Source organism: Notamacropus eugenii, chromosome 7, assembly GCF_028372415.1.
Source record: "Notamacropus eugenii isolate mMacEug1 chromosome 7, mMacEug1.pri_v2, whole genome shotgun sequence".
Lineage (NCBI taxonomy): Eukaryota > Metazoa > Chordata > Mammalia > Diprotodontia > Macropodidae > Notamacropus > Notamacropus eugenii.
Genome location: NC_092878.1, coordinates 65,749,190 through 65,774,609, shown reverse-complemented (window position 1 = coordinate 65,774,609; position 25,420 = coordinate 65,749,190). Strand labels below are relative to the sequence as shown.

Genomic DNA, 25,420 nt, shown 5'->3' with positions numbered 1-25,420 from the left:
TGACCTTTAACAATTAGTCCAGGAAGAAATAGGAGGAGAAGAAGAACTTGGCTACTGATGAAATGTAGAGATGTTACATAGATCAGTAACCAATCATGAGTAGTCATGTGGACCTGGGAGAATGGAAGCACAGGCAGAACGAATGTCACAAAGAAAGGGCTCGCTACTCTGTAACTGAGACTACTTGGGCTGAAAAGGCCTAAAGAGAGTCAGAACAGGTGTTAGTTTGCTGAAACTACTTTACCTCCACTCCCTGCTGTAGACCTTCAAGCAATAATCCTATATCTCCTTTTCTCTCCCTCTCTTATGGAAGCCTGGAAACTTTCATTTTAGTGTTTTTTTAATTGTTGTTTTTGAGGTTTATTTCTTTGTTTTAGATGTTTAATTTTTCTTGACAAGCAGTATGGTTGGTCAATAATATTAAAGGGAACCAATTTTAAAAAATGAAAGAAAGTGATCTGAAACTATACTACAAAGTGGTAATCATCAAAATAATCTGTACTGGATAAGAAATTAAGTGATTGGTCAATGGAATAGATTAGGTACACCACATCACAATAACTTAAGTATTTGATAATATTAACCAAATATTGATAATATCCAAGCTATTAGCTCAAGAACTCACTATTCAACAAATGCTGCTGGGAAAACTGGAAGGCAGTCTGGCAGAAACTAGGCATAGACCAACATCTCACACCATATACTAGGTTAGTATACCAGGAAACAAAATAGGTAAATGACTTAGACATAAAGGATGATGTCATAAACAAATTAGAGGAGTATGGGGGGAAATTGCCTGTCAGATCTAGGGATAAGGGAGGTATTTATGTCAATATAAGAGATAAAAGGCTCGTGAGAAGTAAAATGTATAATTTTGATTACATTAAATTTTAAAAGTTGTTACACAAACAAATCCAATATAGCCAAAATTATAAGAAAAACAGAAAATTGATGGAAAAAATTTTTATTTCAAGTTTTTCTGATAAAGGTATCATTTCTCAAATAGAAGGGAACTGAGGCAAATTTACAAAAAATAAAAGCTATTCCACATTTCATAACTGGTCAAAGCAGGCAATTTTCAGAAGAAAAAATCAAAGCTATCAATCATTATATGAAAAAATGCTGTAAATCACTAATAATTAGAGAAATGCATATTGAAACAACTGAGTACTATATCTTATACCTATCAGATTGTTTAACATGACAGAAAAGGAAAATTACAAATGCTGGAATGGATGTGGAAAAGTAGATACATACTAATGCACTATTGGTACAGAACAATTTGGAATTATGCCTAAAGGGCTATAAAACCCACACAAATTCTTTGACAGTAATATTGCTAGTAGACCTGTATCCCAAAGAAATCAAAGAAAAAAGGATGCATATGTATGAAAATACTTATAGCAGCTCTGTTTGTGGTGGCAATGAATTGCAAATTGAGGAGATATCCATCTATTGGGGAATGACTGAACAAATTGTTGTATGTGATAGTACTGATGAAATACTATTGTGTTATAAGAAATGATGAAGGATGGTTTCAGAAAAACCTAGCAAGAATTCGAACTGATGCAAAGTAGAACAAGAATGCAATATTGTAATGATAATTAATTGTGAAAGACTTAGTAACTCTGATCAATATAATGATCCATGAGAATTTCAAAGGAAACTGAAAAGTGCTATCAACCTTCAGAGAGAGAGAGAGAGAGAGAGAGAAAGCTGATGAACTGTAATGCAAATTGAAGCATATTTTTCATTTTCTTTTGCAACATGACCAATATGAAAATGTTTTACACAATTTCACACGTATAATGGACATCATATTCCTTGCCTTCTCAATGGATGTGGGAGTTAAAGAGAGGGAATTTGGAACTGAAAATAAAAATTTAAAAAGAAAAAACATCAGATGTTCCCTGACTTCCAAAGTGAAATAAACTAATCTGATAAACCACCCTGAAAAACAAACAGACACTGTGGTTAGCCTGCCAACCAAAACCCAATGCTAATTGGGGTGTACTTAATAGAAAAGTATTTGGGAGGAGGCAACTGAGGAAAGAACAGCCTCAGAAAAGAGAGAGACCTAACACTGAGATGCTTTGTCAGTGTGCTGTCTTTGGTTAGGGGCTCAGAACTAAAAAGATAAGAGAATTAGAAATCATTTCATATAATTCCTCAGAGCAGAAGCGTAGTTTTTGGGTGCTGATTACACCAAGAGCCCCATTTAATGAATCAGTAGTAGGGCTGGGGGAGCTAAAGAGAAGATGAACACCCCTGCTCTGATTCAATCACCACCAGGTGGGGTTAATGTGAAATAGAGTCTCTCCTCCATCTCACACTCTGTAGGGGCTTAGTGCACTTTCCTGTTCCAGGTAATTCAGACTGAGAGGGGAAAAGGCTAAAAGCTTCAGCAGGTAGGCAGCAGTACCCCGGATAATGATTGCTTGCCCCCTCCTACTCCTGCTGCCCCTCAGAGATCTGGAGGAAGGTTCTACAGGTATATAAGGTCTCTCTCTAGCCCTGTTCTTCCACACCTTTCCTGCTTCAGCAGAACCTTTACCCTAATAGTCATCCTGGTTCAAAGGTTTCATGACTAGGAGCCATTCCCACAATTCTTCTTCCCTCTTCATTCCCCCTAGTTCTGGATTAAACAGGCATTGCTTAGGGTATTGAATCTGCCACCATTAACAAGAAAAGGAGATTCCTAACTAAAACTTCCCCCATTCTAGGAAGTAGCAGCTGGTATTTGGTAGCAATGTCAGTCTGTGGTTAGTAAACTGAGTTAGCTGCAGAAGCAGAGAATGGTAGCAGACCTATGCTTCCTGACATCGCCCTCTCTTGCATAGATGGGCAGGAGTAGGGAGGGTTAGGTTTTGGCCTGAGCTTTCTACCCAATTTAGTATTCTTAAAATTTGATATCCCCTAAGTAAAAGTCCCTATTTTGGCCTGGTCTTCTCTCTCAGTCTCTGTCTTTGTCTCTGTCTCTCTCTTTCTGCTTCTGTCTCTGTCTCTGAGTCTCTCTCTCTCTCTCTCTCTCTCTCTCTCTCTCTCTCTCTCTCTCTCACACACACACACACACACACACACACACACACACACATACACACACACAATATTTTAAGTTAGAAGACAGATCATTCTCCTCATGGATTAGTTGGCATAGGATTTGGCAGTAAACATTTTTAAAAGCCACAGATGAGAAATGGTGGAGTTTCTCTTCATTCCAAAAGACAAGATGTTCTCAGCAGCAGATTTCACACCAAATGAGATGGCTGGTGATACACCAAAGTCAATAGAGTTGTGTAGACTCAGGGAGAGCAGCTATTTGAACAATTTCACCATCTGAATGATACATCCTGAACAAAAGAGGAAGGGGAAATGCCAAGGATCCTAATCTAAGCTGGTTTGTTGAATGAAACTAATTAATATCATGCTTATTATGATACAGCCAGAGACAGCTGGATAGTTCTAATAATGTTGATGGAATTGTGTGAATAGCTCCCGACTTTATAGGCTACCTTTTGGTGATTAAAAATCTTTACTTAGGTTTACTAAATTTCAGGTAATCTAGAATGGAAACTGGGGATTGAGGAAGAAGATTTTAGTCTGGACCCAACTTATATAAATTCACTGAAAACAAATCTGTTGAAACAAATCTGTTAAGAATAACTTAAATTCCCTTTTTTTTGTTTAGAGTAGATCTGACTCTTAAATAACAGATATTCAGATCAGATTTGATATCATGAAGTGTAGGGGTAGAATCCAGGAAGGAGTTTTTTCCTAGCTTGATGATTTTATTAATACACAAAATGGCTGACAGACAAAATTTAGCCAGTTCAATAAGGAATACACCCTACTTATTTACATGATCTTTTCTCTTGAAAAAATGCTAGATTTGGAGTCCGAGGAGTTGATTTTTAATCTTGGCTGTGTCACTTATTCCATGTAACTTTAAATCACTGTATCTCTTTGTGTCTCAATTTCTTCAACTATAAAATTAGGGAGTCTGAGATCTCTTCCAGCTCTAAATAGAAGGTAGCTTTCATTCTAAGACCAAGGAATAGAAAAGAGAGGTTGAAAGTCTCTGCTCCTAGGTCTGTAAGGAAACTAACTGGTTAGATTATGGTTCTTTCCCCAGAAAGAGGAGGGAGGGATACTAGATGGCTAGAGTGACTGATACAATCCATCGTTGTAATTACTAAGGACCAAAAGCCTAATATGAACTCCTTTGTGCATCTTTCTTTAACTTACTGGAGAAAGATCACACAAATTGACACATTCAAAGGTACCTGAAGTCTACTTACCCTAAATGGATTTTTAAGGTATACCAGGTCCATGTGGTTATACCTGAAATAACCATAATGTTCAGTAATACAACAGACCAATTGGAAGTCCTGACAGAAGTGGCCAGTTGCAGATTGAAGGCTGCAGGTTATGCAGGCCTGCCTTAAATGCAGGCTTGGTATTCATGGCCTCACTGGATAGAAGCAGATGGTAGTGATTTGGCACTATGTTTCCTGATGAAGGCAAAGCTTATTCCATTTTGAGAAATCTTCATTAGCCATAGGGTTTTGATGTGGATACAAAGGTGCCCTAAGAGTTAGTATTAAGGGTTGCTTTTTCAGTACCTTATGAGATCTCTTCTGAGCCTGGTGGCCTCCTAAAGTGTTTTCCCTCTTATCTTGAAATATCAAAAAACTTCCCCATTATCCCAGACCATAAAATTCCTTGTCTCCCCCCATCTTGGGTCATAAAATTTCCCCTGTCTCCCTTATCTTATGCCTCCATCTTCCTCATTCTGTGTATAAATCTCCAAATCCCATTAGAAACCCTAAAAAACACATCATCATCCTACAGGCTATGTAGCTTTCTGTCTATAAGTCTGGTTCTTTTCCTATATCAGTGCCTTTGTTGAGCTCCTTGCTGTATCTCAGGTCCATGTGCTTTTGTATCAATAAAACTCCCACTGGATAGAGAGAAGGTCTAAGTGAATTCTTTCAAATCTAAACCTGCTTTCCCAACTCTGACCTCAACAGTTTGGGTTCCAGAAGAGGGAGAAAGAGGTCAGTCCATTATGGGGCAGAATTACTCAAATTGGATCTCATCAATTTGAGAGTTCCTTACCCTACCCCCATCGATGTAGCTTGCAACCCATCTATGCCTCTTTATTCTATGTGATTGTTTTTTACTTTTACTTTTTTCTTTTGTAATTTTTAAAATTTTAAACTTAAATACAAAATGAGAAAAAACAAGCATTGTCATGTACACAATAGACCATAAGAGAGGATTCACTATAAAACAATAAATTTCTATTTCAAGAAAACCTATATAATAAATACTATACATTGTTTTCAAACTTTCTCAGCTTTTCTTTGCTTCTGATATGGATACAAATGATGCCCCAAGGGTTAAAAGGAGTATTAAGGGTTACTGTACCAGGCCCCTGGGGACTCATTTGAGACTCATTCTGTAGCCCATCCTGTCTGTCACTTAAGATCCTGTAACTTGAGGGTGTCTTAAAGCCCTTTTCCCCCGATCTTGAAATACCACACAACTTGTACCACAAGAATTGCTTTTGTCTCCCTTATCCTGTGTTCCTTTATCCTGTCATTCATCTTCCTCTTCCTGTGTCATGACAGTTTTTCCTTATCTTGTAAGCAACCATCTTCTTCATCTTGTTTATTCTTGACCTGTCCCTACATGAAGAACTCCCATAAAAAACCCTAAAGTCACATCATCATCTTGAACATCTCTACATAAGCACAACTGCCCCAAATATCGGGGTGTTGCTTAGCTTTCCTGCTAAGGAGGCCTGTGATACTTTTTCATGTTAAAAAAAAAAGCTGGGGGGGAGGAGCCAAGATGGCAGAGTAGAAAGACACACATATGCTAGCTCCAAACCCACAGCCCATAAAATACCTGTAAAGAAGAACTCCCAACAAATTCTGGAGCAGCAGAAGCCACAGAACAAGGGAGCAGAGGAGATTTCTGTTCCAGAGAGACCTGAAAAACTGACACGAAAGGTCAGTCGCGCACGGGACCTGGAGCTGAGCCCAGCCCTGCCTTGGCCTCGGGCTGAGGGGAGCAGATCTGAGCAGGCTTCAGGGACAGAATCTCCAGCAGCTGTGCAGGTCCCTCCACCCACAGGTTCCAAAGGTCAGTGAGAGGGTCTTTTCAGCTTGTAGAGAGGGGAGCAGGGTGTCTCCAAAACTCGGGCCCCCTCAGGAGGCAGCAGCAGAGGCAGCAGGAGACAAGGGCTCCCAAAGCAGGCAGGAGCCCAGATCCATTGTTGAAAGTCTCTGCATAAACCCCCTGAGGGAACTGAGCCCATGTGGTGGCCCTGCCCCCACCTGAGCACCTGAACTTAATCTCACACTGAATAGCAGCCCTGCCCCTCCCCCCCCCCCCCCGACAAAAGCCCTGAGGCTGGGAAGCAGAATTTGAATCTCAGACCCCAAGCTCTGGCTGGGAGGATCTGGAGGTGAGGTGGGTGTGGAGAGGACACTCAGAAGTCAAGTAACTGGCTGGGAAAATGTCCAGAAAAGGGGGGAAAAAAAATAAGATCTTAGAAGGTTACTTTCTTGGTGAACAGATTTCTCCTCCCTTCCTTTCTGATGAGGAAGAATAATGCTTACCATCAGGGAAAGACATAGAAATCAAGGCTTCTGTATCCCAAACATCCAGAATAAATATTCAATGGGCTCAGGCCATGGAAGAGCTCAAAAAGGATTTTGAAAATCAAGTTAGAGAGGTGGAGGAAAAACTGGGAAGAGAAATGAGAGAGATGCAAGAAAAGCATGAAAAGCAGGTCAACACCTTGCTAAAGGAGACCCAAAAAAATGCTGAAGAAAAAAAGCTGCCATTGTCTAAAAGAGCCGTTCTAAATGAATTCTTTCACACCTGAACCTGCTCTCTCAACTCTGACCTCAAAACATCCTTGTTAGTTTTCTTTGTTCTCTACTCTGCACTTTTTACTTTATTTTTTTCCCCTTCCTTCTCTCCTCTACCAGGCTAAGACTAAATATGCGTATATGTGTCAGACATACACACATACATATACATAGATATCTATAAACACACATATGTAAGACTGTACTATGCTTATTTCTACCTGTCATCTATTTCTCGAAGATGGATGGCATCTTCCTGCATAGGTCCAAGTCTTTCCATATTTTTCTAATTCACGTTCATCATGTCCTACACTGTAGCAATGTTCCAACCCAATCACATCCAATCTGAGAGATAGTCTATGAAAGATTTTCCCTCAGTTTTCTGCATTCCTTCTATTCTTCGTTACATAGGTTTTATTTATACAAGGAAATTTTAATTTAAAATAATTGAAATTATCCTTTTTTACACTTCAGCAATATTTTCCCTTATGATATAGTTTAAGGTGTGATACTTCTGAATCTACTTCCTTTATACCTTTTTCCCTAGTTTCTTTGAGGTTCCTGACCTTTTGTTCTTCCAAATGAACTTCATTATTATTTTTTCTAACTCAGTAAAATAATTTTTTAGTACTTTAATTGGGATGACATTGAATAGATAGATTAGTTAGGTAGAACCATTATTTTAAAAATTATATTGACTCTACCCATGAACAATAAAATTACTTCAGTTATTTAGATCTGAGTTTATTTGTATAAAAGGCATTTCAAGTTTAATATTCATATTAAATGTTCTTGTGTCTGTTTTGGCTCAGGTATTTTATGTGGTCTAAAATAATATTGAATAATATTGCTGATACATAGTGTAGCTTCTCTATTTTCACTGTTGATTAGTTCTGTTTTAACTTTAACTTTGTCTGAGATCATGATTATTATCCTTGCTTTTTTCTGCATAATAAATTCTACTCCTGCTCTTTATTTTATCTGTGTGTGTATCTCTCCTTTTATTGTTTCCTGAAAGCAACATATTGTTGAATTCAAATTTTTAATCTGTTCTCCGTTTCCATTTTATGGGTAAACTCATCCTATTCACATTCTAAGCCACAATTACTTGTATATTTTCTGTCTTCCTATTTTTTCTTACTATCCTTCTCACCCTACTCTCTTCACTCCTCTGCTTTATTTCTGATACCTTGCCCTTAACTTACCCAAACCTCTAAAATTCCCTCCATCATCCACTCCATAAACCCTATCCCCTTACCTTCCTATTTCTTTCTGTATTTAGGGAAAGACATGTATATGTCTCTATAAAAGTATAAGTATAGCGATATGTATATGCATATATGTGTATTTTTTTCCTCTTTAATCCATTCCTGATGAGAGTAAGGTTCTAGCACTTCCTGTCTTTCCCCAAGTGGCTTCTTCTGTATCAGTTTTTCCTTTTATGCTTCATTTTTATGAGATAATTATTCCTTTTTCTCTCTCCCTATATTGTTTTATTTTTTTAAAGAATCACCCCATCATACTTAGCTTAGCCCAAGCCTTTCTTTCAAACTACCCAAATAATGATAGCAATCATAAGAATACTGCTAATATTTTCACATATATGAAGTAAATAGCTTGACTTTATTAAGTCCTTATAATTTGTCTTTAATGTTTACCTTATATTTTCCTGGATGTTATATGTTGAGTTTTCCCTTAAGTTCTGGGGGTTTTGTCACACAAACCTGAAAGTCCTTCAGTTTGTTAAGTGCTTTTTTTTTTTATTCAGGATTATCCATTGTTAGATAAATTACCCTTGGTCAGAACCACAACTCTTTTGCTCTATAGAATAACATATTCTAGGACCCACAGTCCTTCAATATGGTAGTTACTAGGTCTTGTATTACATTTTATTGTAGTTTCATGATGTTTAAATTTTTTTCTTGTTGCTTCCAATATTTTCTCCTTAATCTGGGAGCTTTGAAAGTTGGTTATGATATTCCTGTAAGTTTTCCTCCTGGGATCTCTTTCAGGTGGTGATCGGAGGATTTCTACTTTGCTTTCTTGTTCTAGAACTTCAGGGCAATTTTCTTTGATGACTTATTGTAATATTGTATTGAATTTTTTTTATTGTGAGAGTCTGACTATTCTTGTATTATATATTATTTCTCCTTGATCTGTTCTCCAGATCAGCTGTTTTTCTGAGATGTTTCACTTTCTCATCTTTTTTTTCATTCCTTTGATTTTATTTTATGATTTCTTGGTATCTTAGAACATCATTAGCTTCCTCTTGCCTAATTCTAGTTTTCAAGGAATTATTTTCCCCCTTAAGTTTTTGATTTTCTATTTCAAGTTGGTTAATTTTTCATAATTTTCTTGATTTTTCATAATTTTCATAATTTCAAATTTATGGTTTTGTTGGACTGCTATTTTTTTTCTAATTTTTCCTTAATCTCTCTTATTTGATTTTTAAAGTTCTTTTTTAAGTGTTTCCCAGAACTCTTTTTTGTACTTGGGACCATTTGATGTTTCTTATTGAAAAAGGAGTAGCTTTTTTAGCTCCATTGTCTTTCTCTGAATATGAACCCAGATCTTTTCTATCCCCATAGTAACTATCTATGGGTTCTTTCTCCTTTACTTACTCATTTTTATTTGTTTTATTTTGTTTTTAGCAGTTATTAGTGTAATCAAGTTGTAGTCCCAAGATATGCTCAATGATGTCCCAAGTCTCAGGTTCTTCTTACTGTTATTTTCTGAGGTCTCTCTCCAGGTTCAGTGTTGGTCTCTCCTCTTCACTCCTAAACCACACCTAAGGCCTCCAGCCACAGTCCCACAAATTATCTTGCTCCCTACACTCTCTCTGGTGGCGGCAAACTATAGCTGTCCTCTCTGCCCTGGAAGTAAAACCAGGGACTCTGCTCACCTGCAAATGCCCACAGCCAACAGGGTCCCCACTCTTACTACAGCACTCACCAGGTGTGTGCTAGCTCCTTCTCCCCACAGCCACAGCCCAGGTCACATCTGGTCAGCATAGCTGTGCTTGGAATCCCTTGATAGTGGAAGGACCTTCAATATTCTCCTGTTCAACCACCAGATTCCCACACTGACTGCAAAACAAAAGTTTCTAAGGTTGAGTCTGCCCCTCAACTCAGCCGCCTCGGCGCTTGCTGTTTGTTGATTTTGCAGCATTGACCTAGACTGTTTTCACTTCACTCAGGACAACCTTCATCCCTGGAGGTTAGGTCTTTCCTGATGTCTTCTCAAATTATCTGAGATGGACAACTGCTTTACTCCATTTATTTTTATTTCTCTGAGGCAATGTTCTGCCTTTTTTTGAGAAGGAAATTTGGAGAACCAAAAGCTTTCTGAACTACTCTACCATCTTCTCAAAATCCTCTCTCCTATCCAGTGTGATTATTGTCCATTTCCATGTCCTCCCAAAGATTCCCACAGGAATCAACTCAATATTCTAAATGAAGGTGTCATTGCAAGGATAGCAGAGGAACATTTGGGCAGTTATCTCTTAACCACTGCTCTCACCACCTGACCAGCCATCTTCTCCTCCTTTCATAACTTCTTTGATGGCATCCTTTACTCCTTTTCTTCCTCAGAGTTCCTCATTGGTATATGCTACAGCCTGCCCACTTTCCATATGACTTTCCATTGCCCTTTCTGTGATGCTCATCTTTGGTTCTTCTGAGGAAGGTTTTGCTGCTATGAAACTACACTAGTAAAATGTTTCTATTTAAAAGATGGGTCTTTGCTGTTATGGGAAGCTTGAGATCAGTAAAAATGCTTTGCAATTTCCAGAAAGCAATAGAGCCCCCTTTAATTCTGGGCCCATATTGTGCATCTGTATTGTCTGTTCCAAATATACACACCGTTGGACAAGCACTATAGGGAATTCATTCAGATGCATGTTGAAATCTGGACAATAGACATTCTCCATCCATTTGCCTTTTCTGTGTGGATATGCAAGCTAAAATCCTTTGAGTGATTGCAATTGTCTTCCAGGAAATGCTGCAGAGTCTTGGGGCTTGATGCAATCAAGATGCTCTCTTCTGTAAAGAAATGCATCTGAAGAAAATGACCATCTATTATAGTGAATTTCTTTTCAACCTGGACTCTGGACTTAAGCAATATATCAAACGCTTTAGTAATTTTCTCCTCAAAATAATACAATGAATGAATGAAGTATTTATTAAGCACTTATTGTGTGCCACTTTGCTATGTTCTCAGGATATAAAAAAGGCAAAAAGAGTCCCTGTACTCAAGGACCTCACATTCCCAGTTTGGAAAACAACACTAGAAAAATTGTTCATATAGGAGACAATTTTAGAAGGAAATTAGATGCCCAGTCCGACTCCTGAGGAAGGTGGGATTTAAGCTGGATCCTGAGAAGTCTGGGAATTTCAGGAGTTGGAGGTGAAAAGGACATACATTCCAGATATAAAGGACATCCAGTGAAAAGACACAGAAGAAGAAGAAAAGACACAGAATGTTATGTAGCAGAAGAGCAAGAAGATGGAGGTCACTAGATTTTAGAGCAGGTGGAAAGAGGTAAAGTACAAGAAGAGATGAGAGTTAGGAAGGGGTCAAGTCAGGAAGGGCTTGAAAAGTCAATGATGATTTTTATATATGATCCCAGGGCAACAGAGAGTCACTGGATTTTATTGAGTAGGGGGGTAGTATACTTTTGCTTTAGAAAGAACATCTTAATAACTAAATGGAGTGGGGAGAGACAGGAGCAGGGAGACCAACTAGAAGTCTTTTGCCATAGTCCAGACATGAGATAATAACGGCTTGAACTAGGGTAGTGGCTACAGGAGTGGAGAGAAGGGAATATACATGAGTGATATTGTAAAGGTAAAAAAGACAAGACATGGCCACAGATTCAATGAGAGAGACTGAGTGAGGAGTGGGAAAGACACCCAAATTCCAAGCCCGGGTGATTAGGAGGATGGTAGAGCCCTTGAAAGTAACAGAAGTTCACAAGAGGAAAAAGTTTGGCAGGAAACATAATGAGTTTTGTTTCAGAAATGCAGAGTTTGAGACATCTACATGACATCTAGTTCAAGATGTTTAAGAGGCAGTTAGTGATAGAAGCCTGGAACTCAGGAGAAAAGTTAGGGGGTGGGTTTGTAGATATGAGTCAAATGCATAGAGATGATACTTGGATCCATATGAACTGATGAAATCACCCAATAAGATAGTTTAGAGGGAGAAGAGAATATTTCCCAGGTCAGAGCCTTGGGGGATGACAAACATTAATGGGGGTGAGCTGAAAAAGGATCCAAAAGGTGAATGAGAAGAATCTACCCCCAACAAAAGAAGGTTTCTTCTAGGTCTTTCAACATTTCATTGTTGCCAGGCATCACTCAGGTTTCCCTCTGCTATCCTTTCCTCTACCTACATAACTAGCTCACTCTCTTTTCTGATCATATATCTCCTCCATAATGATTATCTTTTTCTTTGCCCTTTGGATGCAAGGTGTTGCTGGTAAAATGTTGCAGGGTACTTAACACTTGCTGTGTCCCTTCTTCATTGTCATTTGGGCCAGAAGCAATTTTGATTCTTCAGATCTTGTCATGTTCCATGATATTCCCAAATGTAATTCAGTTAATTATCAGCTTCTTATCCAACTCTGGACCTAGCTTAACTGTACAGTTAAGTAGTGCAGTGGATAGAGTGTTGGATCTAGTGTTAGGAATACTTGAGTTCATATCCAACCTCACACATTTACTATCTGTGTGACAGTGGGCAATTAATTTAATTTGTCTCTCCTCGGTTTCCTCAGTTGTAAAAAGGGGATAATAACACCAAATTCTTAGGATTGTGAGGATCAAATGAGATATCTTTCAAGTGTTTTACAAATCTTAAAGTGCTACAGAAATGTTAACCATTGTTTTGTGTACATGCGGTACCCAGTTGCTCTCAGATTTGTGTCTAGGGAAAAGATTTGTACAATATAGCTCCCATTCATAGTTAGTAAAACTCTCTAATAATGGGTTGGGGAAGGTGGGAGGGGGAGAAGCATGGATTTTAAGTTCCCAGTCCTGAGCTAGGAAAGGTCCCTCTCTCCTGTATGACTTTCACTACACCCTCATGATGCAATCTGAGGAACACCAGGCAATGCAAAGAAAAGGCCTCTAACAGGTATTTGTGAGAAATAATATTAAATTTGATTAAATCTGGCAAATGCATTCTTTAACAGAATTTTTAAAATACACAATTAAGAGGAAGGGAGTGGAGTAAGGACAATTAATCATTGTTTTTCCAGTGGGTTTGTTTCTCTCAGAGATCCTACTATTGGAGCAAACCTCTGAAATGAAAAAAATGTAATCACACACCTCTCTACATTTCTATTTATATTTCATCCTTCATGGTCTTGAAGAAAGTAACTGCAGGTTGACGGTAGCTGCTGTCACAGTCATACTGTTGCATGGGAAACTGCCTCCTCTCCATCTGCTCACCTCATTTTTAAGAGTCCCAAAACTCCCACCCACCAAAGATGAGCTTACATTAATTTCTTCTTTCTCCAAATGTCATACTCCAATTCTAACCCTTGCCAGAGGCTGTTATATAAGGATGGACTGAATCAATGAGGTGCCTGTCCAACTGCATGCCACAGTGTGGACAATAGGCATTCTTCATCTTCTTTATTATGATAAAAACAGTGTGCTCCAAGACATACTATCTAAGAAAATAAGTCAACTTTCCCTTTGCTTTGTAGAAGCTTTTTAGGACTCCAGGAAAGCAAAGTGTTATTTATTCTCATATATAACAACAAAAATAGAAAGGCTGCACTTCAAAATTTTTTTACTAATGATGGTGAAGGCATTATTAATGAGTTGGAGAAAAAAAATTCACAACTACAGTTGCCTAGCTGGAGCATGCTGAATTGGTGGATAGGCAAATAAGTTTTTTTTAATTCTAAGCTAGGAAAAGTTGATACGAAAATGATCAATATACAATATCAATATAAATATACAATCCAGTGATGTAATTTTTAGTCATTTTTTCTGACTAAACTTCCTTTTAATCAGGAACAAGCAAAGAGGATATGACTTACAGTCAAAATGTTTTATTTGGGTCCCATTAAGGAAATTGATGTATTTCTCAAATTTCTGTATGTGCAAGACATAATACAGAAATAAAGAACCTACTTGCATAACTTCACTGATTTGTATATTTCACAGATGGACGAATAGAATCTTTTTTGTTCTACAGTACTAACAGGAATGGAGAGGAGGACCTGGTTACTATTAGAGAAGTCAGAAGAGAGGGGTTTAATGTTCTAATAAAAACAAATGAAACAAATTATAATTAGCATGCTTCACTTTTTCACAGGCATTTTGCATAAGTGCAGTTTCCTTTTGCTGAAAGTATATTAAAACAGACTTTCCCCAACGTCACTGTTTAAAGAATTGACTCTTTACAATATTTCTGGAATCCTCAGCATACTGAACTTTTGTCTTAAAAAATCATGGCTCCAGTTTGGAACTTGACATTATGAGTATGACATTATGAGTACATTTTGTGCACTTGCATTATAGGACCTGAGTTCATTGATTTCCTTTGGTTTTTAATATTTTTCTCAGTGACCCAACAAGAATTTGAGCACCTGCCATGTATAAATCTCTAAACAAGGCACTGATTGAAGGATAAAGGGAGACAAGGAAGCATAAGATAATGTGCCTGCCCTCAAAGCGCATACAATTTAGTTAGGGATACAAAACACATTCATAAAATGCTACATAAAAATAAAACCATCTCTCTGATCCAGGAACCTCTCACCTGGATCATTTCAATAATTTTCTAATTGATCTTTCTGGTTTCACACTGTCCCCTCTCTAGTCTACCCTTTCTGATATTACTAGATTAAATTCTTTTAAAGCGTACATCTTATCACTTAACTCCTCCACTCAAAGTGCTAGTAAAATGAACACTGGATTTGGAGCCAGAGGACCAAGGCTCCAATCATGATTGTGCCCCTTACTGCCTTATGACCTTGGGCATATTGATTGACATCTCTGAGTCTCAGTTTCCTAATTTGTAAACTGAATACAGTTAGTTAGGTGTTCTTTAGGGTTCCTTCCAGTTCTAAATCTATGGTTTATAATGCTGTTCTCCTTCGGTGATACTTCCTACCAAAGAAACTGCTCAATATGGAACTCAAGAATGAGAATTTAGGTTCCTTGAGAGAAATCAGGCAATGACTAACTGTTTCACTTTTGTATTTGCACTCCCTGACATCATTATGCCTGTCACATAGACTCTTAAAATAAATTCTTGTTCATTCATTCAACATCCTCTATGATCTGGCTCTGACCTAGATTCTCAGCTTTACCTCTTTCCTACTACTTTATTTTATGTCACTCCATTGGATACTTCTAATTCTCTGGACCTGAACTTCACTCTTCCATTCCAGCGCCTTCATTCTGTATTGTGCTCATTCTGTTTGTCTGCAGTTCCCTCACCTTAATCTGTCTGAACCCTATCCAATTTCTAAGGTCTAGCTCAAATACCTTTTCTGTGAAAACTGTCATGATCCTAATTTGCTATCATAGATTCTCACATATGCTTCTCTATCAACACAGCACAGTGTGTGTCACATAGTAGGTGCTTTATAAATGTCAACTTGAGTTGACTATGAGTGTAGAACACTGCATATAATGGCAGACTTTCTAGGTATGTTGGTTAGTTTTGCTGAATTTTTTTCTGATCTATTATAACTTGTAGTCTTTGAGGTGAGGACAGAGGATGAGAGTGGAAAATGTAGGTGATGAAATATAAAAGATATCAATGAAGTTTAAAATTAAAAACAGAAACAGGCATCATAGATATTATTTTCTTGATCACCAATTATTTCCTATAATACAGAACCACAAAAATTAGTCTGATGCACAGAGGTCCATTCTGATGGCTGATAAATGATAGAATTGATAGTTCTGAGCTGTCCAAAGCAAGCTCTGGCAAATAAGTTCAACTGAGCATTTTAATCCTGTACATTTGACATTTGACATCAGTGTAGGCTAAGAAAGATTGGAATGGACCAAAAACAAAAGGTCTTGAGTATCTACTATGTGCAAGGTACTAGCTAGGTAAAGTGAGACATGCAAAGAAGAAAAATAGTTTACATTGATATTTCCTATCTCATAGGGCTATTTTGAGGACCAGATGAAATAATGTATGTAAGGACCTTGCAAATCTTTAATATAAATATATTAATATATTATAAATATTATGATCATGATTTTATAGATGAGAAAAATGAGCAATAATATTCATATCCTACAACTTGCTTAACCTTAAGTAACAGAAGTTTATTTTGTTTCCATTTCTTTGCTACCACATAAAATGTTCTTACGAATATTTTTGGTGTATACGGGACCTTTGTTTCAGTCTTTAGCCTCCTTAGGGTCAAAGGTGATCTTGGGGGCAAAAATTATGGATATTTTAATGACTTCCTTAGCATAATTCCAAAATGATTTAAAAAATAGTTAGACTAGTTCACAGCTAAAAGAATATTCATCTGCCTGGTTTGTTTTGTTTTGTTTTGTTTTGCAGCCCCTCCAATGCTGACAATTCCTACCTTTTGTAATCTTTACCATTTTGATGTGTGTAAAGTGAAACTCAGAGGAACTGTAAGCTCAGAGTATTTCTCTGATTAAAAATTATCATATGATCAGAGGAAAACTTAGACTATAGTGTGAAGAGTGGCTGAGCTATATAGAGCTCCTGCTTCTGGGCCCTGGTAGCCACTTCTCTCAGGTTGGCACAATCTTTCTTACGTTGTTAATAGGAAATTCTTCTTTTGAGAACTGTTTGTTCATATACTTTGCACATTTATTCACTGGTCTTATATATTCATATTAATTCCCTATATATCAGAGAACTTTTATCAGATGTTTGTCAAAGATATTTGATACAATTTATAAAAATTTTTTTCTGAATTTACTTTCTTTTTCTGTCCTAACTATTAACATCATTAGTGTGAAAGCGTTTCAATTTCAAGTAATTAAGTTTATTTTATTTTCTCTTTTATGATTTCCTCTGTCTTTTGTCTATGATGCCTCTTCTCCTCCTCACCCTCCCCCCCCAAAAAAACAGACAGGGCCTTCCCTCAAGGAACTTACAGCATAATAAGGGAAGTAAAGTGTATACAGACAGCTAGGTGGCTCAGTGAGAGAGGAGGATGCATTTTCCTGAACTCAAATGTAACCCCTGACACAAGCCTTGTGACCTTGATTAAGTCACTTAATGCTGTTTGCCTCAGTTTCCACATCTGTAAAATGAGTTGGAAGAGGAAATGATAAACCACTCCAGTATCTTTGCCAAGAAAACCCCAAATGGGGTAACAAAGAGTGGAATATGACTGAAAAACAGCTGAGTAACAACACAAGAAAACTCATGGGCTTGTTTACTGTATTTTGATGCTCAATATATTTTGAAATTACAGTGATACATATCTGCACATATATACAGATATGTTTAGCATCACATATACACATAGGATGCTACAGAAGGGACAGAATGATTATGTACCTAAATAACTCAAGGTTCATACCCAGTGTGTTTATTTAGGTGAGTTTTAAGACCTGATTATCCATAATTTTATTCCAAATTTCAACTTTATTTTTCCCCCAGTTAATACCAAAGGCTAAATATTGCTTTCAAAATAACAGTAAATATGCTAGATTAGAAGTGAAAAGACCTGCATTCTAGTACTGGCTACGATAGCACTTGAATGACTAACTTAATTCTCTGAGTGTTGGTGTCATCATTTGTCAAGTAAATGTTAAGATGATCTCTTCAGTCCCTTTCATCTCTGCATTTCAGTTGGACAATTCATTCACCTGATGGTACTATCTATGTTGGAGTCTCTTGAGTTTGTATCTAGATGCAAGCTCTCCAAATATCCGAAGTAAAATTCACAGGTATCATTCATTTCCCCAAAAGGCTAAGAAAACATGTCTGGGTACTATTTACTATTTTCTATTTTCTATTTTATTTAACTGAAACAAAACCAATTATAGCTACTTATACAAAGAACTACTAGAGCTATTCAAGTGTTTCACAATTTGGATATATACCATTAACTACAACTAAGTGGTTTGTCATTGCTAAACACAATAGTAAACATTATTTTTAAATGTACACATAGGAAATTAAATTAAAGGAGACAAAAATCCAACAAAGGAAGCAGTAATACAACCCTCAGATTTCTATAAACAAATTTAGGAGTAAGATGAACTAGGGATCCTACTATAAAGAAGCAAATTTTATCTCACTAAGAGTTGGTGATATGAAAACCAAGTCTGGAATATGGATTTGTATGGATATGCTTTACTCAAAAACATGCTCTAGAACAGGGCCTCTTAAACTTTTTCAATTCATGACTCCTTTTCATTGGAGAAATTTTTGCATGACCCAGAGTATACAGGTATTATGAAATAGGTATGCAAATCAAACATTTACTGATAATAAAGCATAAAGAAATTTATTTTAAAACAATTCTTTGGTATGCTTATACTTTTACCACTTATTAAAGACGAAAGCAAATTTACATAATAATGAGATATTTGATATTGAAATAGAGCATCATCAGCATTTTTCAGAGTTGATCAATATTTTGATATTATAATTGTCAATGCTGAGAATGCCAATTCTCATAAATGTACAAAATGGTACAAAATGGTAGAAGTTTGTTTAGGGCAATTTCAGAAATTATTAGAAATTCTGTCCTAATCCCAAGCCAAAATTAATTTAACAGTTTTGTATGTATGGTAAAAATACTGCAATTCATAACAGACAATAGTCTAGAATCTGAACCAAGGTGTTTCTGGTAGTGTTTGCTGGCATTGTGTGGTATGACAGCATGTGCAGTGCAAAGTGCACATGTTGTGTGTTCAGAACCAAGGTTGTAGTGAAGTTATGCGATGCAACATGGGCAAGGGCCGCCAGAAACACTTCTGATTCATTACGTATTTGTAGTTGAGCATTCAGAAACCTTTTACTGTTGTCAAATTTTTTGTGACTCCCACATTCAGTTACTTGACCCCCATATGTGATCCACAATTTAAGAAGCATAGCTCTAGTTGATCTGTGATCTCATCAATGTGAGTGATCCCTTCAAGAGTGTTCATAGTAGCCCATCCACACCTTATCTTTGACCTATGTATGTGTTTATCCTTGTTGCCAAAGAAGACCATGCCATCAGAGAAATGATGACATGACTTGCCCTTGACTTTGTTTTGAGTGAGGGAGGGCTGTGCAGCTCACCAGCCTCACTTCTCCTCCAGAGCCATCTGAATCCAATGACCAGATATTCATCAGAATGACTGGAGATAACCCAGGATGAGGCAATTGAGGTTAAGTGACTTGCCCAAGGTCCCACAGCTAGTGAGTGTCAAGAGTCTGAGGTGAGATTTGAACTCAGGTCCTCCTGACTCCTGCTCTGGTGCTCTTATCTACTGCACCACCTAGTTGCCCCACTCTTTGTCCTATACATTTTCCATAAAAGGTCTACTCAATGTGCTATGGGCTTTCTTCTTGATTTCTTGATAGCCTGTGGCATTGTATGGATAGAAAGAAGGTCAAGAAAACTACACAAAAGTTATTCCTTGCTTTCATTAAATGCCTGGCCCATCCCTTTCTCTAGTCATGCATTTGACAATATCCTTTATACTGCTCCTCCTGAACAATTCTTTCTTGGTTGTATATCTCCCAATGACCATTTATTAAGCCCTTACTGTGTACGAGGCATTTTGGTAGCCTATTCACTACATGCCTTCCCATTTGCCCTTTTAGTGACCTATAACTTTAATTCTTTGAAAACTGATATTCCATGATTCACAGCCATACAATATTGCCAGAAAAATGTTCTTGTTAAAAAGATGGGCCTTCATTTTAAGCAGAAATTCAGGATCATTTACAGAATTGCACAATTTCATGAATGCAAGCTATGCCAGTTTTCTTCTATTCAATTTTGAACTCAACTCATTAAACATCCATGATGCCTATCCGACCTATATGTATGATGGACTAGCTCAACCAGTTGTCTAACCAAGTGCATGTGATAGTTTGAACAGTAAGCATTCTTTATTCATTTTGGTTGTTTTCTGAAAGGATTCTTAGACCAAACTCTTGAGTGATTCTGGACCTCCTGGAGGTGCACACCAATGGTCTAATACTTGAGGAATGAAGCACAATGTGACCCACAAGCAAGAACATCTACGAAACCTTACCAGTCCCTCTTTGATTCAACTGATTCCATTTCAACAAACAAGTATGAGGTACTTGCTATATTTAAGGCACTATTAAGTGCTGGGAATACAACAAAAATGAAAAAGTACTTGTATGATGCTGGCATTCTACTGGAAGGAAACCACAAATAGACAGATGAGTAGCTATAAAACTCCAACATGACAGAAGCAATCAGCTCTGCCAAGCATCCACGTCCCTTTCTATGACTTAGTTGATATTATAATCAGGGAGTTTTTGAATCACATTATCTGAACACATACACTAGGGAAAATATGTTGAAGAAAGTATAGTGACATTTTGCTCTACTGAATCAAATCCTTTTTAAATAGTCAATAAATAACAAAGACAGTGGGAGCTTATATATACTTTTCAGTTTTCAGGCAATTGTGTGGTTGTAAAGATGTGTTGTATTGTATCACTTCTGAAAAGTTGTCTCTTTCCTTCTAAGAATCTAATGATTAAAGATGTCCCAGAGTGAAATAGGGACAATTAGGTGGCACAGTATGGGACTGTGGGATCTGTAATCAGAATTATTCATCTTAAGTTTGCCTCAGTTTCCTTTTCTGTAAAATGAGCAGGAGAAGAAAATGTCAAACCACTCTAGTATCTCTGCCAAATTCTAAATAGGGTCATGAAGAGTCAGACATGACTGAAAACAACTGAACAGAAAAGTGGAATAAACTGATTTAGAGGGTTATAGAAATTTAAAACCGATGAAAATTTAAGTCACCATGCTGTGTCTCCCAAGTATATATGCATTCTGTCTTATGACTAACTGTGCAATAAAGAGCTTTCTCTCCTACTGAAGGAGTTTTAGGCCTTCGAGATAGGAAAAGATTCCTATCATTTTTGCAAAATCTCCCATGAAAATAGCCCATTTGGATAGGTAACTGCCCACTCCATTTATGCACAAGATTATTCTTTGATAAAATCATGACTATAAATACAGTTTGCATTACTTGGATAATTCTAGGGTTTAAATAATTTTTAAATTGTTGTTAATAACAATAATTTCCCAAAAGATAAAGTCAAAAGATATATACTCAAAAATTGCAAACTATAAGCAACCACATAAAAAACGGTTTCAGATGACAGAAAAATGCAAATAAAAACATCTCTGTGGTTTTTACCTCACAATCAGGAAACTGGCAAAGATGACAAAAATAAAAGCATTCAATGTTGGAGAACAGGATAAGATAGACATATTCATACCTAGTTGTTGGACCTGTGAATTCATCCAAACATTCTGGATAATGATTTGGAATTATGCAAGACATATGACTAAGCCATTTATATCATTTACTCTTCAATCAGAAACAAAGATCTAATATTCCAAAATATTAATTGGAAAATGGCTGAACAAACTGTAGTATATTGATATAATGCAATATTATTGCACAGTAAGAGACAAGGAATTCAGATAAACATGGGATTTATCTGTGAACTGATGCAGAGTGAAATTAGTAAGAGGAGGAGAACAATTTACACAAAGAAAACAAAATTATAAAGAAAAAGAGCTTGAAAGACTTTAGAATTCTGAGCAATCCAATGATCCCCTAAAGACCTATGATGAAGTATTTTATCCACCACCGAACAGAAAGGTAATGGACACAGTGCAGAAAGGGATATTTTGGACAATAGGTTCTGTGTGAATTCACTTTGTTCAACTATTTCAAAAAGACTAAAGATCTGGAGTTCCCATCAGAGTCAGTAGCAGCATGTCTTGAAGCTGGTAGCAGTATCATCAAAGCATCAGTATCATACCACCAAGTTTGGAATTGAAAAACGTGCTAAGAACTAAACATACCTGGAAAGACAGCTTTAGGACTCTCCAAGTAGACCAATTCTCTGAGCGCATCAAAGAAATACACTAAAAGGAAAACCTCATGAGGACTCCACACAGTAACAAGAGGTGTGAGTTTACCTTTTGATCACATATGCTAAGTTTGAGTCAAACCTTCCCAGGAATCTTATGTGTTCTAGTTTAGGAGGTTTCTCTAACAATTGGTTATGATATAATCATGCTTATTAAATATTCTTTCTAAAGTGTAATTCTGACTGATAATCAAGAAGGAGCACACCAGTGGGGGTTCACAAACAACAGCTCTAAAATACCCAATACCAGGGTTTTCCCTAGAATTCTGATTAGGCATGGTAGCCACTTCTGAGAGGAGCAAGGTGGTGCAGTGGAAAGAGTGCTGGGACTAGAGCCAGGAGGACTCATGTGATCTCAGACACTTACTAGCTGTGTGACTTAAGTCACTTAAATTTGCCTCAGTTTCCTCATCTGTAAAATGAGCTGGAGAGGGGGACAGAGTCAAGATGGTGGAGTAGAAAGATGCATATACTCTAGTGCTTCCCCCACAGTCCGCAAAATACCTGTAAAAAATGACTCTCAATGAATTCTAGAGCAGCAGAAGTCACAGAACAATAGAGCGAAAGAGGTCTCCAGCCAAGGGCAACCTGGAAGGCTGAAAGGTCTATCTCATGGGATGCTGAGCTGAGCAGAGCCCAGCCCTGGCCCTGAGGCACTGGGAGGAACAGGATCTGAACAGATCTCTGGGGCAGAATTCCCAGCAGGGAGGGTCCCAGGGCCCTCAACCCACAAGCAATAAAGAAAGCTCCAAAGGTCAGTGTGGGAGGGCTTTCCCAGCTGGGCAAGAGGGGAACAGGGTTCCCCCTAGCACTAGCCCCAGTCAGCAGCAGCAGTGGGAGGCAGGCAGCTACGGTGGCTGAGGAAGCAGTCTGGGTCCACTGTCCAGGCAGTTCAGCTTAAAGCCTGTGGTGGAATTGAGCAGCTGATTTGAATCTCAGCCTTGTACTGGGGAGAGGAGAAGTACTAGGACCCTCCTCTTGACAAAGGATTCAGAAGTCAAATAACTACCTGGGAAAATGCCAAAAAAGGAAAAAAATAAGACCATAGAAGGTTACTTTCTTGGTGAACAAGTGTCTCCTTCCATACTTTCAGAGGAGGAAGAACAAGGCAGAGGAAGTCAAGGCTTCTGCCTCCAGTACCTCAAAAATGAATATGAAATGGGTTCAAGCCATAGAAGAACTTGAAAAGTGAGTCAACAGCCTACTAAAGGAGAACCAAAAAATGCTGAGGAAAACAACACATTTAAAAAGAGGCTAACTGAATTGGAAAAAGAGGCCCAAAAAGCCAATGAGGACAAGGAGGCTTTAAAAACCAGAACTAACCAAATGGATGAGAAGGTTCAAAAGCTCACTGAACAAAATAGTTCTTTAAAAGAGAGAATTGAGTGACTATGAGATAAACCAAGCAGTTAGAAAACAAAACCAAAAGTTTGAAAAAATAGAAGATAAAGTGAAACATCTGATAGGAAAAACAACTGACCTGGAAAATAGATCCAGGAGAGACAATTTAAAAATTATGGGACTACCTGAAAGCCATGATCAAAAAAAGAGTCTAGACATTATCTTCCATTAAATTATCAAGGAAAACTGCCCTGATATTCTAGAACCAGAGGGCAAAATAAATATTGAAAGAATCCCCAGATCACCTCCTAAAAGAGACCTGAAAAGAGAAACACCTAGGAATATTGTGGTCAAATCTCAGAGTTCCCAGGTCAAGGAGAAAATACTGCAAGCAGTTAGAAATAAATAATTCGAGTATTGTGGAAATGCAATCAGGATAACATAGGATCTGGCAGCTTCTACATTAAGGGATCAAAGGACTTGGAGCAGGATATTCCAGAAGTCAAGGGAACTGGTATTAAAACCAAGAATCACCTACCCAGCAAAACTGAGTATAATGCTTCAAGAGAATAAATAGTCATTCAATAATATAGAGGACTTTTAAGCATTCATGATGAAAAGACCAGAACTGAATAGAAAATTTGACTTTCAAACATAAGAATCAAGAGAAGCATGAAAAGGTAAACAGGAAAGACAAATCATAAAAGACTTTCTAAAGCTGAACTGTTTACATTTCCACATGGAAAGATAATATCTGTAACTCTTGAGACATTTCTCAGTATTGGGGTAGGTGGAGGGATTACACACACACACACACACACACACACACACACACACACACAGACAGAAAGTACAGGTTGAGTTGAATTAGAAGAGGTGATATCCATAAAAAAAATAATAAAATAAAAATTAAGGGGTGAGGGAGGAAAATACTGGGAGGAGAAAGAGAGAAATGGAATGGGGCAAGCTATAACTCATAAAAGAGATAAGAAAAATCCTTTTCAATGGAGGAAAAAAGGGAGAAAATGAGAAGGGAAAAGTGAAGCTTACTTTCTTCATATATGGCTTAAGGAGAGAATAACATGCTCACTAAATTTGATATGAAAATCTATCTTACACTACAGGAAAGAAGAGGAGGAGGGGACAAGTAGGATAAGGGAGATGACAGAAGGGAGAGCAAATGGGAGAAAGGAGAAACTAGAAGTAAATACCTTTGGGAAGGGGCAAGGTGAAATGAGAGAATAAAAAAAGGTGGGGGACAGGGTAGGATAGAGGGCAATATAGTTAGTATTACACAACATGATTAGCGTGGAAGTCTTTTGCAAAATGACACATATATAGCCTGTATTGAATTGCTTGCCTTCTCAGTGGGGATGGGTAGGGAGGGAGGGAGGGAAGTTGGAATTCAAAGTATTAGAAATGAATGTTGAGAATTATTATTGCATATAACTGGGAAATAAAAAGCACAGGTAATGAGGTACAGAAATTTATCTTGCCCCACAGGAAAAGAGAGAAGATGGGAATAAGGGAAGGGTGGGGTGTGATAGAAGGGAGGGATAATCAGAATGCAAGGTATTATGGGGAGGGAAGAGGGGAGAGATGGGAAGAAAAATTGGAACTCAAAATTTTGTGGAAATGAATGTGGGAGTCTAAAAATAAATTAATTACTTAATTTTTTAAAAAAATGAGCTGGAGAAGGAAATGGCAAACCATTCCAGCATCTTTGCCAAGAAAAAGTCAGATACAAAAATAACTCAACAATGTACTTTGTATAGGGTGTGTGTGTGTGTGTGTGTGTGTGTGTGTGTGTGTGTGTGTGTGTGTGTGTTTAGTAGATGGTAGCATTGGTGGTGATATTTGCTAGAAACTGTTGTATCAAAACAATATGTATTAATGAATTTAATAAATACTAAATCACATGACTTCTTATTTCATGCCAGACAAAGGAGATGGGTTGGTCATGTAGTCAGAAAACTGAGAATTGCACTGGCATTCATGAAATATTAAGAGAAACAGAAAAATCTAATGGATTTCTAAAAATACATAATATTACTTGTGCAGAAATAGAACAG

The 25,420-nt window shown here is 37.5% G+C and overlaps 1 protein-coding gene across 2 annotated transcripts in view; it reads right to left on the bottom strand.

Annotated features, from left to right (window-relative positions):
• Positions 1-25,420, bottom strand: part of TSHR (thyroid stimulating hormone receptor) — a 171,819-nt gene that overhangs the window by 90,523 nt on the left and 55,876 nt on the right. The window lies entirely within an intron of this gene.